Genomic DNA, 14625 nt, shown 5'->3' with positions numbered 1-14625 from the left:
AAGGAACTGAGGGAAAGTGGAGCAGGGGGCTCCTCTGCCAGGGTGGAGCAATGGAGGAGCCGAAGGCCATGGGAGCAGAGAGCCACATAATGAGGCGTCAGTGACGTGGCTGGAGCAGGGCCTGTGTAAGATCAACACTTCTTCTTTCAAAACATGACAGAAAATGAGCTCTGCCTGGTGAGGCTGATATATAATTGTCACAGGTTCTTCCAGGGTTTAATGAAGGACTGTTCTAGATGTACCCATAGGTCATGATACTTAGCAGGCATTTTCCCCCAAAACCCATGCTATTAAGAGAGTTAAATAGAAAGAGAGAGTGGAATGGTGATTTCCAGGGCTGGGGGTGAGGTGGGGTGGGGGAATCGGGGAGATGTTGACAAAGGGTACAAACTTCCAGTTATAAGTTCTGGGGATCTAACGTACCGCATGGTGACCAAAAATGCTGGACTGTATACCTGAAAGTTGCCGAGAGAATAGATCTTAAACATTCTCACAACACACTGAAAAGGTAATTACTTGAGGTGATGGAGGTGTTAACCTTATTGTGGTAATCATTTCACAATACATACATGTATCAAATCATCATATCGTATGCCTGAAACGTACACAATGTTATACCGTCATGTGGCACTTAATGACGGGGATACATTCTGAGAAATGCATTGTTAGGTGATTTTGTCATTGTGAAAAAATCGTAGTGTGTACTTATACAAACCTAGGTGGGATAGCCTACTACACACCTAGGCTATATAGTACTAATCTTATGGGACCACCATCGTATATGCAGTCCACTGTTGATCAAAACATCGTTATGCGACACATGACTGTATGTCAATTATATCTCATTAAAACAGGAAAAAAAGAAAGGAAATGAGTTAATTTAATAAGAAATCCACAGAACTCATGCTATTAAGAAAGTGAGTTAATATAATAAGTAGCTACCTAAGGGTTACTTATATAACCTACCTAATATGATAAGTAACTTCCTAAGGGGAAAGTCCCACTTTACATGTAGCAAATCATGGTTTGGAAATTTTAGGGTGTGGTGAAGAGAAGAAACTTTACAACAATAATTAAAGTCTTAAAGGACCTCAAGTCATAACTTACTATCTTGAAGGAGTTTTATCCTTTGAGCTAGGAAATACTGACAACAAATTTAAATCTCATTCATGGGATTTATTAAGAACCTTGTGCTAGGGCCAATAGCCTAAAACTAACCCAGTAATGAAATGGTCACTCATCCAAGCAAGAGGGACATTCAACATATTTCACAGTTGAGTGGGGAACTGGCATCAACCACTGAGATTGCCCGTCAGCACAGAATGCTGTGCCAGATGATAATCCTGCAGTTGACAGTTGTGGAAAGGACTGAGGACTTTGTGGAGGAGGATCAAGGCAGCCAGGACAGCAAGGGGCATTTGAGGAGCTCAGGAAGAGGGTTCTTTGTATATTATGGAGATTAACCCTTTGTCGGATAAGTGGCTTGTAAATATTTTTTCCCAATTAGTGAGCTGTTTTTTTGTTTCAGTCCTATTTTCCCTTGCCTTGAAGAAGCTCTTTAGTCTGATGAAGTCCCATTTGTTTATTCTTTCTATTGTTTCCCTCAGCTGAGGAGTTATAGTGTCCGAAAAGATTCTTTTGAAACTGATGTCAAAGAGTGTACTGCCTATATTCTCTTCCAGAAGACTTATTGTTTCAGGCCTAATCTTTAGGTCTTTGATCCATTTTGAGTTTATTTTGGTGTGTGGTGAAAAAGAATGGTCAATTTTCAATCTTTTGCATGTGGCTGTCCAGTTTTCCCAGCACCATTTGTTGAAGAGACTTTCTTTTCTCCATTGTAGGCCCTCAGCTCCTTTGTCGAAGATTAGCTGTCCATAGATAAAAATTGTATTTTTTTTTACTTGTTCTTCATAGCAATCCTGGGAGATAGATGCAAGCACATTCTACAAACAAAGGCACTGAGATATAAAACCCTTATGTGATAGCCAGAGGGGGACAGAGCCAAGAATCTGGCCACTGCACTTTTCATCAAGGCTGGAAATACTTTGCTGAGTGATTGTGGCTTCAAAGTATGGATTCCATTCCTATCTTAACGTTGACATTGTCTGACAAACTGTACAGCCAGGAGCGGATGATCCAGTTTATTGTGGTTGAGTTGATGCTCTGACTCTGCAGTTAGTCAATGTTTGGCTCTCTGCTGGTTTGAAGGAAGGGTCCATTCAAATTCAAAAGTCCCCTGTGATTGGAAAAATAAATTTTCATATAAAATACAATTCAACACCCTCAAGTGAAGTCAGTATTTCTCATTTTCTTTTAAGAACCTCTTGAACCAAGACAAATGTCCCGGCCTTCCCACTGGGGTTTACTTTCTTCTTTTTCACGAAGCCAGTATAAGTGGTCACTTTTCAGTCATCTGGATCTTTCTGTCCCTGACTTTGACAGACTCTGATAAAGTGACTGCCTTTGGCTTTGAGCGTGAATGGAAAAGCATATCCTTGTTGTTGAAGGAGAGAATATCTCCCATAAGTTGGTTAAGTTTGAGCCAATTTTTAAACTGTCAGTAGGGAACACCCTATAGAGTACTTGTAAGAGGAAAACAAGATTTACTGTCCTTTCCTCCCTGAACTTCACTGACGGTTTTGGCTGGAGGAGAAGTGAGTGCAAGAAGCATGAGCTAGCCTCAGGAGATTTATGACCAGGGCCTGACCGGCAGTGATTTAAGCTAAAAGCATCTGGTTGAAAAGCAGAAGAGTTCACTTTTGGGCTATTGGTCATTCAAGGGGTGAAACAATAATCAAGAATTATTACTCCCCAGTCACACATCGTTGAAAATAGGTCAGCACCTCCTGTGCCAAGAGCAAGGGCAGGTATATCCTTCTACCAAAAATAAAATAGGGCCCTCTGTCGTTTCTGATGGCTGAACCCCAAGAAGTCTCTGTGAACAGAATAGATTGTTCATGCACAGACCATCAAGTCTTTCATATGCCTGTCAGAGATGTTAACTGAGAAGAGGTCTTGGGGAGCCTGACCTTGCCCTGCTGCTGCTCAAGCCAGGAGTGGACCCTGCATGGGGAGGGCCTGGGAAAGGAAGATAGTCCTGGGAAGCAGCCTCTGAAAGAGGCAGAGCTGGAATCAAGGAGGAGGTGACTAGACAAGCTTGTCTGCAGCATGTGTGTGGCCCTGCCTGTCCCTTGTCCTCGGCAGGTCCTGGTCAACTTCCCACATTCTACTCATCCCCTCCCCTTGAAATCCCATGAAGTTGGGGCTTTCTACATCTATAACCCAGGAGTTTCTACATCTTTCTACATCTATAACCCAGCACTTTAGAGCTTTACAGTTACTGAAGTTATCTATTGCTGAATTAAAAACCATACCAAAACTTAGAGGCTTAAGACAACCATGTTATTTACTCATGATTCTGTGTAAGAAAGTAAAAAGTGGCCCCAACAGTTGGCAGCTATAGTGTTCCTGAATGTAAACAAACAATTTTTACAGCATATAAGTAATACTCAGACAAGGCCATTCTTTGACCTGATGGAGAGACAGAGACAAGACAATTTTGTGATCATGCCTGAAACTATACAGAGACAAGGACATTCCACAACTCAAGAACAACTAAACATCTCCCTCTTCCAGCTTATATGAGTTACCACTAACAACTCTAGTCCCACTTTAATCCTCCTGCCTTGTAGATAAAAATGACCAGAGATCCAGTCACCAAGTTGCCCCGACTTTCTGACAGCACCCAATCAAAAAGTGGCTCCTGCTGCCCTAAACCCTTTATGGAATCAGCCAGCAGATGCCCAAATCCTTAATAAGCCCCTCCCAGCTTCCCCTTCTGTTCCTCTCATTTACACTCCCCCTTGCTGCAGCACTTTAAATAAAGCTGACTTTGCTTGCCTACAAACTTGTTCCTAGTGTTCTTTGACATCTATGTCAGTAATTTTGGCTGGGATCAGCTGGCTGGTTCTTCTGCACCTGGAGTCCTTTTATGGCTGCAGTCATCTAGCAGCTCAATGGGGATAGAATGGTCTAAGACAGCCCCACTCACATGGCTGGTGGTTGGGCTGGCTGACAGCAGAGCCACAGTCTCCAGCAGGCTAGCCCAGGCGTCTTCACATGGTAGACTTGTGTGTGGTGTAAGAAGGCAAGAACCAAAACACAGTATTTAAGCCTCTGCTTGAATTATGTTTGCTAAGGCACCATCAGTCAAAGCAAGTCACATGGCTAATCCCAGAATCAATGTGAGAGTGAACCACTAAGGGTGGAGAGACACAAAAAAGTGATTGGGGGCCTATTTGCATAACAAACTCCCATAGCACTGAACACAGTCTCATTTGATCCTCACAAATGAGGGCACCGTTATCCTAATTTCACTGATGAGAAACTTCAAGTTTAGAGAAGTTCAAGTCTTGACTAAGGCCATAAAGCTGGTAAATGTCGGGGCCATACCCCGGGACCAGATTGCTGAGTCATACTTCAGTTTCTCTCCCTAGAGCCCTCACTGTGGATTTGCCACTTGGCTACAGATGCACTGTCGCTCTGGTCCTGCATGGCCCATCAAGTACCTTTTGTGACTGCTTTCATTTCGCATAATGTTTTCAGGTTCATGCATTCCTTTTTATGGCCAAATAATATTTCATTTTATGGATACACCTCATTTGGTTTATCTATTTATCAGGTGATGGGCATTTGTGTTGAATTCCCCAGAAGGAGGTGGGTCAGTGAGTTATATAACAAACACATATATAACAAAGTCATGCCAACCCATTTATGCATTTTTCCTGGGGTAATTGTATAGTGAGGCTTAACCATCTCAATCTACAAATGGCTTCTCTACTCCAGGTTGAGGAGGGAGCATATGCCCCAGAAGGTGATGACAGTGAGGGGGTGGAATCATGAAGGGCCCTATTGCACTGGCCTCTCCCAGAGTCGTCTGAAACAGTCTTGTTCCCATGTTGAGGGCTCCCAAAGGACCCCATCTGGGGCCACGCTCTCACTTCAAGGGCACAATTTTGTTGCTGGAACATCTAGACATGGCACATTTTATCCATCAGGAATTTCTTCTGCCACCAGATCACCAGCTACAGCCCTAGCACAGCTAGGAAAAGATCCTCTAAAAATATAAATTTCCCCATTTCTGACTTTTTTTAGTTAAACAGAAAAAGCCGAGGGTAGGGGTTGAGAAAGAGGAGAGGAAATCATCTCTTTCCCCAAAGCTACTCCATAGCAGATGGCAGGAAGTGTCAAGTGTCTATGAGAACTGGCAGGGCTGCAAAAGCTAAGATTGATTGGAAATGGCAGAACCTAGAGTTGGTTCTTTAAAAAAGATCACTTAAAACAATGGTGCATTTAGAAAATGTGTCGCTAGAATTAACTGTGAAAGGCAGCAATGAAAATGGCTGTTGGGACCTGCTCTGAGACCCCCTCACTAAACTGTTCTCCAATTGTAGGGGGTCCCTGGAGTTCAACACCCACAGGGTTCCCCAGGGGCATCTGAAGGGGGCCCAGAAATCCATGCTTTTAACAGGGCCTTGATGGTCTGAGACTCCATTTTCAGAAACATTGTCCTAAAGGCCACCTTACTTCTCTCTTCTTCTGATTACAATGTTCATTTCTTAAGGTGGAAGTCACAGGAGAAAGGGGAATGCTCTGGAGTCTTTGGGAAAGAAATGGATTAGTCCTCACCCCACTGGAAAATTTAATTGACTAGCATATTCCACCTAACACCCATGCCTGCTTTAGGTCAATAAAAGAAATATTTTAACATTGGTTCAACTTGTTTAATTGAGCTGAGAAGCCCTCTGGGGCTGGGAAGCAGAACCACACTATTTCCACTGGAAACTAATGGATATTCACAGGGTGACTCTGTCATGTTGTACAGGCAGACCCCGGAGATATTGTGGGTTCAGTTCCAGACCACCACAATAAAGCGAATATCGAAATAAAGCGTCACACAATTTTTTTGGTTTCTCAGTGCATACAAAAGTTATGTTTACACCACACTGTAGTCTATTAAGCATGCAATAGCATTATGTCTAAAAAGCAATACATACCTTAATTAAGAAATATTTTATTACTAAAAAATGCTCATCATCTGAGCCTTTAGCAAGTCATAATCTTTTTGCTGGTGGAAGGTCTTGCCTGGAGGACAGGTCAGCCGCTGTCACCACACTCCATCTCTGAATTCTGTGTTCTGTGATTTCCTCCAGCCCCACCCCTGACCGCTGTGAGGCGGGGACATCCCAGTCCTGGGCCGCCTGCATCCTGGGCCCGTGTTGACGCTGATGGTTCTGGAACTCCCGCAGGGTCCTGGCTGGCTCTGTTTGGGGATGGGAAGCAGAAGGGTGATAAGGGCCCCAGGCTGACCTGGCTCTTAGTATGAGCCTCTGACTGGCTGTCAGCGCTGCCGAGATCTCGTTCTTTCAGAAGCTGGGCACACAGGGGCTCCGAGGCAGCAGCGGCACCCACGACACGGCGAGGCCGCTCTCCTCCCACAGCCGCAGCTGGCACAGGAGCCCGACCTGAGGCCAGCGGAGGGCTTGAATGGTCACAAGGCATCCAAGAGGTTCCCTAAATGATCACCTGGTTGCAGACACGTGGGGCCAGAGATGGTGATAAGCAGGGGAAACTTAGCGTATTCAAATAGAAGACACTAGGTAAAATAGCTACCAGTCCACCATTGAAGGTGAGAAATCACTTAAGCAGCGGTTCCACCCGTCTTCGTCCGTGCTCTCATTACGGAGCCTGGGAGGGAGCCGTGCCGTCCAGGCCCGCCCGCAGGGGCATCCGAAGGGACAGCGTCCCCTCCAGCCTCGGCCGGGCCTGCGGCCCCCAGCCCGCCTGCCGAACACCCCCGAGGTGCGGGCGCCAGAGGATCCTGGGGACCCTGGGCACAAGGTGCACCTGCCTCCTACAACGCCAGTCTGCCACGGCTGGAGGGCTCAGGGTGCCCCAGGGGGACATAACCGCCAGGTGCTTCCGCTCCCTGAACCTGCAGCCTGAGCAGCCAGTCACACAGGGCAGGCCTCTGCAGGGGCCCGCCATGCAGAAGCTGGGGGTGGCACACAGAACCAGCAAGAGGGACACAAGGGGACCGGCAGGACCACCTCACCCGGCGCCAGCCGTCCTGCCCTCTCAGGGGCGCTGACACACCTGACCACCCCTGCTTCCCTGAGCATCTTCTTCATGTGGCTTCCAGGACACCAGGCTCCGCAGAACACCTGCAGCCAGCCGAGGAAGTCACAGCACCCTTTCCCGGCAGGGTGACTGCACAACCTCTGTGCCCGACCACTGGTGATGCCTGTTGTCCCCATGTCCTGTGATGGTGGGGCACCTCCCTTCACCCTCAAAGGGGCCTGGTTTGCACAATCAGCCACCTGTCCCCATTTCTCCAAGGGGACTGGCTTTTCTCTGACGTTGTGTCCTTCCCTATTGGTGGGAAAATCTCCCTCCTTTGATGAGAAGGCAGCAATGTGGACAGAACTGCACTTCAGGTTATTTCTGAAAATAGAAAGGTGGCACCCTACCAGGTGCTGAGGACTATTACTGGCCCCTGAAATCAAAAGGGTAGGAGTCCTTCTTTTGGGTGCCCCGGATCTGGAATGGGGCCACTTGCCACCCACACCCCTTCTGGCCCTGGTGCCTCATTTTTCGATGCACACATTCATTCAACAAACCTTTACTGAGTCTCTTTGCAAGAGCGGTGTATGAGGGATGCCCTGGGTGGAGTTAGATTGGGAACCAGACAGACAAGGTCACCCTTACGGAGCTCACTCAACACTCCAACCCAGCCAGACCTAAGTGCCTCTTGATACAGCACTTTTCACCAACATTTATAGAGAGAAATGTTCACCTGCATCATCCCCTACACCCAACTTGACAGAAAAGTGATGTGTGAGAAGCATCGAGTTCATTGCTCTCATGGCTGGTGGAAACTCCGGAGCACTGGTGCCTTTTGAAAGCTTGCGAATGTCCAGGTTGAGTGGGATCAGCACGACCCAGAAGCTGCTGGTGTGAACAGCCCATGAAGTGGACCAGCCTCTGATGGTTCCAGCTGTCCACAGGCAGGCAAGCTATTGTGTCTTTTATTTGGATGTTTCTCTGTGCTGTAGAAAATTTGTTCTTCATTTTTCTTTTCCCATTTCAGGAATGGATCTGGTTTTCTGGAACAGTGGACACACGAGGCCAGAGATGCTGCCCTGAGCAGCGCAGGCTAGGAGGCAATTGAGGCCAGTGCCTGCTCCACGTTGGTGCAAAGTGCCAGTAGCCTGGACGGCACCCGAACGTGTGTGGTGACGGGCCCCCCAGACTGGGGCTTCATCCTCCCGGTGGTCCTGCCATCTCGAGGCTCCATCTTCCCCAGGAACTCATTGTCTCCACTTGCATTCAATAAATGGTTCACCAACAACAGAGCAGGCCCATGCTGGGTCCAGGGGAGTACCCTGTCCTACTCATGGGAACCATGCTGTAAGGCACAGGTGCTTAACAAAGATTTGGGGGTCAATGGGGGACCCAAGGATGAACAGTGTTGACCTTAAGCAAGTAGACAGCTAGTTATTTCTCCAGCAAAAAAAGAGTTTATATGGGATCAGCAAAGAATTGCAGTTTAGGATGTGCATGCTACGGTGAACCACAGGCAAATCCAGAGAGACAAAGGAATGCACTTGCTTTTACGGAGCAAAAGGGGAGTAGGGAGTGGCTGTTCTAATCGAAAGTCCATTGGAGGAAAGTAATAGTTCAGGGTGGCCACAGCTTTTCATTGGCTGTGCTGTGGTGCTTCTCATTGGCTGGGCTGTTGCCAGGAGGAGAGAGAAATCTTCCTTGAGTAGTAAAGTAGTTGCACTTCCTGCCAGAGGTGCAAGCTTATGTGTCTTCCTGTTTGGAGTAACTGACGATGTACGATAGGGCATAAGAGCTTCCCCTACAGGCCTTCCTGATTCCACTTTAGCTGAGGTTTCCTTTATCAATTTCCACATATTCCCCTTTTGATCAGGATCTTTCTCTGAAAGCATCACTGATCAGGAGTCTGGTCCTCTGCATGTAGTGGTTTTGTCGCTCAGTAACAGGAAGAACTTTTCCTGGCTGTCATGTCCCACGATGGATGGAAGGTACATAGTGGTTGGAAACCATTTAGGCCACATTGGAATAACAAGGAAGGTTAGGAGGGAAAACTCTCAGCCATTTCCCATCTAAGTCTGTATTTCTCCAAGGTCATAGGCATTGGAAATCATCTCAAAGCACTGAGCTAGCATCACCTTACTGGGTACATTGTTTTTACAGAGGTTTGACAGGCAATAGGTACAGAACTTTACAACAAATATACAGAGAAAGATAAGGAATAATACTATAAGCCCAGTTTGCAGGATGGTTGTAAATCAGGAGCCCAGGCCTGAAGAGAACCAGCTGAACAAATCAAAGATAATGGAAGGGCCGGCCTGCTTGTCTAGTAGTTAGGCTCATGTTCTCTGCTTCAGTAGCCCGGGGTTCACTGGTTCGGATCCTGGGTGCGGACCTACACACCACTCATCAAGTCATGCTGTGGTGGTGTCCCACATACAAAATAGAGGAAGATTGGCACAGATGTTAGCTCAGCGACAATCTTCCTCACCAAAAAAAAAAAAAAAAAAAAAAAAAGACAGTGGATTGTTAGGGGAAATTAGTTGTAACCAATTTGCTTGCTCTCTAATTCTATGTAATTGGGTTTCTACTTCCCCAGAGGCATTTATCCACGTGCAACAGGGAGTGTTCACCACTGGACAGACGCTTCCTTACTCAGCAAGTAGATAATCAAGGACTATATGATTATCTAAAACTACTTTGACCAATGAGGTAAGCACCTGTTTCTGAGCTTGGCCTTAATTTGGATTTGGACTGTGGTCAGATGATTTGCATAAAATCCAAATTCCTCATCGCAGCTTAAGGGCTTCGCATGTTCTGGTTTGTGCCTAACTCTGAGCTCAACTCAAACTCTTCTTCTCCCAGGTTACCTGCTCTTTTGGCCTTTGTCCTATACGTGGAACATGTAAACCCATGCCCTTCCTATGCTGAGCTGGCTCAGGGGTTCGCAGCTGGCTGAGTGTCCAGGGGACTCATTCGCCCTAGGCTGAGCTGAATAAGAGGGCTTCTGGTGGGCTGAGTGTCCTGGGGGCTTAGTCTCCCTGTGCTAAGCTGGGTTGGGGGTTCTTGCGGATGGTCAGGTGTCCAGGGGACTCCCTTGTCCAGTGCTGAGCTGGGTCACTGGGCTTTCAATTGGCCCTCAAAATGTCCCTCAAAAGGTGAATGAACAACCTGTGGTACGTCCACACCATGGAACCGTACTCAGTAAAGAACTATTGATACACACAACTCAGTGACATTACACTGAGTGGAAAAAACCCAACCAATCTCAGAAGGTCACAGCTGTATGATTCCATTTACGTAACATTATCGAATTGACAAAACTCCCAAGACGGAGAACAGATTGCTGGCTGCCTCGGACAGGAATGGTAGGGATAGAGGTGCACAGCACAAGGGGGATCTTTGTCCTGATGGAGCAGTTTCGCACGTGGATTGTGCTGTTGGTTACGAGAATGTACACATGATAAAATGACAGAAACAGACATGCACATTGTGCCAATATCGGCTTCATGGCATCAATATTGTTCACAGTGATGTAAGATGTTATCACTGGGGCAAAATGGGTGAAGGGTACCTGGGACCTTTTTGTAATATCAGCAGCTTCCTGTGAATCTATAAATACTTCAAAATATATATATATACTAATGCGGTGTTTGTCAACATGTCACAGAATAGCTCCCTAAAGCTAGCTCTCCCACTCTGGCTCTCTGGAGCTCCAAGCTTCCCTGCAGCCCCAGGGCCCTGACCTAGCAGGGCAGAGCAGCAATGAAGGAGACAGGAGGAGTCTGGGGAAAGCAGGTGCTGGACTGGGCAGCCTGTGACCGAGGCGGGCAGAGACAGCCGGTGTGGGGCAGAGGCAGCACCCAGAGTGCGCTCCTCCCAGAGCTGATGTTCTGCCTTCAGGAAGGAAGGGCCAGGACAAGGAGCCGGCCCACAGTGGACCCTCCCTCCCTGCAACTCCATCAGTCTCCTGGCCCTAACATCCCCTCCCCAAACCCTGCCATCTCCTGCCTCCTGCTCACTCCATCCCATCCCTGCCCTAGTCATCTGCATTTTACAGATGAAAGAACTGGGGGCTCAGAAGTGAGCAGTTCCCAATCACACCCCCAAACTCGGGTCCTGGCCCTGCTTGCCTCCAGGAGGCTGCTGTGTCCTGATACCCAGGGTGCCGGTGGGCTGGGTCTGAGCAGCTGAGCAGAGGAGGTTCCCAGTGCTGAGATCCCACAAGGGCACCCTGCGCCCTCTGACCTCTGCCCCTCAGACCCTGCCCAGCGCAGAAGACCTGGGGTCCCCAGTTGACAGGAAGTGAGTGTGAAATGCTGCCTCTTCTTGTGGGAAGGCCAGCCCAGTGGTCCAGGTCCTACACAGTGTCCACCTCCACCAAATGTCACTTCTTAAATTGCACCTCCTCCCCGTCCTCACCATCTGACACCGACATTTATCACGTTAACACCAGCTCTGAGCCACTTCCCCTCAGGTCCGAGCTACCTGGACTCCACCACCCTCCCCGCTGTCTCCTGAAACCAGCAGCCCTCCAACTGGTGTAAATACCATCCCAGTCCCCTTCATCTTCCCCCAGAGACCCAGCCTTCTTGATGACTCTCGTTAGTTTATGCCCAGTTGCCTCGAGCACTGTCCCTGGGCCACAGCTCCAGGCTCTCCACCTCCACCTCCACCTGAGCCACAGGCAGGCCCTCCTCATTGGGATCCACACCTCACCTGAGCTCCAGCCCACGGTGCCTGGAGCTGAGAGGGACCACTGCCTAGGAGAGCTGAGTCTGGAACCTTGGTGTCCTCCCCCCCCCCCCCGCCCCGACCCCCAATTCATCACCGATTCTCAGCTCTGCCTCTTGGAGGCCACAACCTCCCTCCGTCCACCGACACCCTCCAGTCTCCCAGATGCACCTGTTCCCACCTGTCTCCCGCTCCACCCCACTCTGTCCATCCAGCCCGGCACCTAGAACAGCCAGAGCAAATTGACGTCTCCCCCAGTCCCTCGGCGCTTCCGTGGCTCTGAGCATGCAGTCCACCATCCTGGTCCCCTCCCTCTAGTGCCTCACCTGCCGCCCTCAACCCACACCAACTCACCCAGAGACAGGGAAGGCGTCCCACACCTCTGGCCTCTCTCCACTCTGGTCTCTCCCTCACAGCTGCTCATCAAAGGCCTGCATCAGACAGGAACCTGCGGGTGAGAAGCACCTGCTGCTGTGGCCGGAGTTTGGAGCCATAACTTCAGGGTCCAAACCCAAGTTTTGCCACAAACTGGCTGTGAGGTGTCGGGCAGAAACGGTCTATGCAGAAATACCTGTGTGCAGACACTCCGCTTCTGCTTTTCTATCAGCATGGTGCCACCTCAGCACTGGCTCTGAGTTTTAAAGGAGTCAACACGTGTGAAAAGTGTTCACGGGGTGGGGCAGGTTGTGCTGTGTCAGCTCTCTGTAACACACCGACACCTTCTCAGAGCTGTGGGGACCCTGCCCACCTCATGGCTCTGTTCTCAGGGTCAAATTAGACAGTTGCCCTGTCAAGACCCAACCAGCCGGAGAACGCGAGGCTTCCTGTGGCGGGTGCACGGACTGTGAACCCAGGCTGCACATCACCATTACCCGGGACGCTTCTCTTGTATTCCCATGCATTTATTTAAAACACATATAACGAAGCTCACGCCACCTTCACTTAAGGAGGTGCCCCACATTCCACCCCAGCTCCCCTCTGCACCCTCCTGGGATGGGCAGTGAAAATGTACCCTGGAAGGCAAAAGCTTTCAGGAATCCCCGCTTTTCCCCACAGCTCTCCCTCCGGCTCACGGACCTCGGCCTGCAGCTGACCCCCCTGCTCAGCCTGATCTCATAAGGCCTCCCCCTCCCCCTCCAATCTGGAGTGCTTGTCCTTAGCCAGGAGCGCCCTGCCAAGGACTCCTCTGCTCAGGGCCTGGGTCTCTAGAATTTGCTCGCGGTCCCCCTCCTCATCTTATGCTGTGTCCAGGAAGCCCTGGCTCTCTGGCAAGTTCTTTAAGTTGTGTCCTTCCTGTGACGCCAAGTTGACAAGCAGATATTTCAGGCAGGCTTTGCTGCCTCTGATCAAGAGAACTCAGAAGAAAAAGGCTCCTCAAGTCATATGCCACCAGGACTTCAGGCTGAAGTCGGTCCCAAGTTGAAAATCTTCAGGCCATGAGCCCACCAGCATCTTGGCAGTGTTACCCATCAGGATGTCTGTACTCTGAATTGGGCCAAGCACCAGCCAGGCCTCGGCACCTGGCCATGAACCACTGTTTCCCAGCCCACCTCCAACAGAGGCAGCAGCAACCTCTGCCTTCACAGACAGCCCCTGACCGGCCCCTCCACTGGAAGATGGATTTCTGCCTGGACAGGTGGCCTCAGATTTCTCACGTCTGGGTCAAGATGCCCCACTTTTTTGTGTTCAGGTGGTTCTTCCTGCCCCGTCTCCTGGCCTTCCATCAGTTTTACAGATTGGGCAGGAGGGGCTGCTGGGACTGGTTCTTCCTTTTTCTGGCGGTTGGGGCAGCCCCGGGAGCCAGGGATACAGCCAGGGCCAAGGTTGCCAGGAGGTGATGGGAAGTTTCTGAGGCCGCTCTCCTCACTCTGCAACTTCTGGGCTCAGATTCTCAGCTTTTCATTTTCTCGGGGTTGTGGGGCGCACGATGACTGGTAGAAGGTATTTTTCTTCTACCAGGGAGCAGCCTCTTCCAGGCAGCTCACCTGGGCCTGGCAGAGGAGCTGACAGCCACAGCCAGACAAGGAACTTGGGGAACATCCAGTGGAAACTTGGGGCTACATACTTGGTGTACAACTGGGTGGGGTCCCCAGGGACGGGGTGCAGGGGTCAGCGGCTGCCCTTTGTTGTGCTGGGTTGGAGGACTCACTCACCCTGTTCTCAGCTGGGTTGGGGGCCTCACAGTTGGCCTGGTGTCCAAGGGACTTGTTCCCCCTACTGTATTGAACTGGGTCAGGGGACTTGTGCTGGCAGGTGTCTGGGGGACTCCCTCATCCTGTGCTCAGCTGGGTTGGGGGGCTCACAGCTGGTTGGGCATCCTGGGGACTCATTTTTCCTGAGCTGAGCTGGGTTGGGGGGCTTGCACTCACCCTATGTTGAGGTGGGTTTCGATGCCAGAGTTCTGGGAGGGGCCTCCCCACCTGGGTAAGTGTCCTCGTACTCTTGATTCCCAGCATCAGACTTACCCCTGCCACATGGTAACTGAGTAGTTAAGAGCCCTGGGTTGGGGAGTTCATGAGGCACCAGGTGCGGGTGCAGGGCCTTATGGGACCACATGAAGGCGCATGGGAACATGAAGGTGGATTGCAGGGTGTGGCCGAGAGGCCCCGGGTCAGAATGAGTGGGAGGAGGGGGGCTCACTTTCCTCTGGGATGGCGAATGCCGTGGAGAACGCTGCAAAGAGTAGGAGGAGCAGGAGACGCTCCACGTGAAGCCATCTCTTTCCTCAGCAAGGCCTTGGGCAGGCGCTCAGCTTTTATAACCCCCTGGCAT

At 49.7% G+C, this 14625-nt stretch overlaps 1 long non-coding RNA gene across 2 annotated transcripts; it reads right to left on the bottom strand.

Moving 5' to 3' along the window:
- Positions 1 to 1155: 1155 nt before the first annotated feature.
- LOC102147757 (uncharacterized) lies at positions 1156 to 14583 on the bottom strand. Of its 2 annotated transcripts, XR_011421017.1 has the most exons (5): positions 14223 to 14583; positions 12425 to 12484; positions 12208 to 12301; positions 6057 to 6322; positions 1156 to 2236 (listed from the first exon to the last, which is right to left on the bottom strand). It is a non-coding gene; the product is annotated as an uncharacterized lncRNA (long non-coding RNA). The 2 variants fall into 2 exon arrangements; XR_002809913.2 differs by lacking the exon at positions 12425 to 12484.
- Between the last annotated feature and the right edge of the window lie 42 nt (positions 14584 to 14625).

Source organism: Equus caballus, chromosome 8, assembly GCF_041296265.1.
Source record: "Equus caballus isolate H_3958 breed thoroughbred chromosome 8, TB-T2T, whole genome shotgun sequence".
Classification (NCBI taxonomy): Eukaryota; Metazoa; Chordata; class Mammalia; order Perissodactyla; family Equidae; genus Equus; species Equus caballus.
The sequence above is the reverse complement of the archived record's forward strand: the minus strand, read 5'-3'. Positions and strand labels throughout refer to the sequence as shown.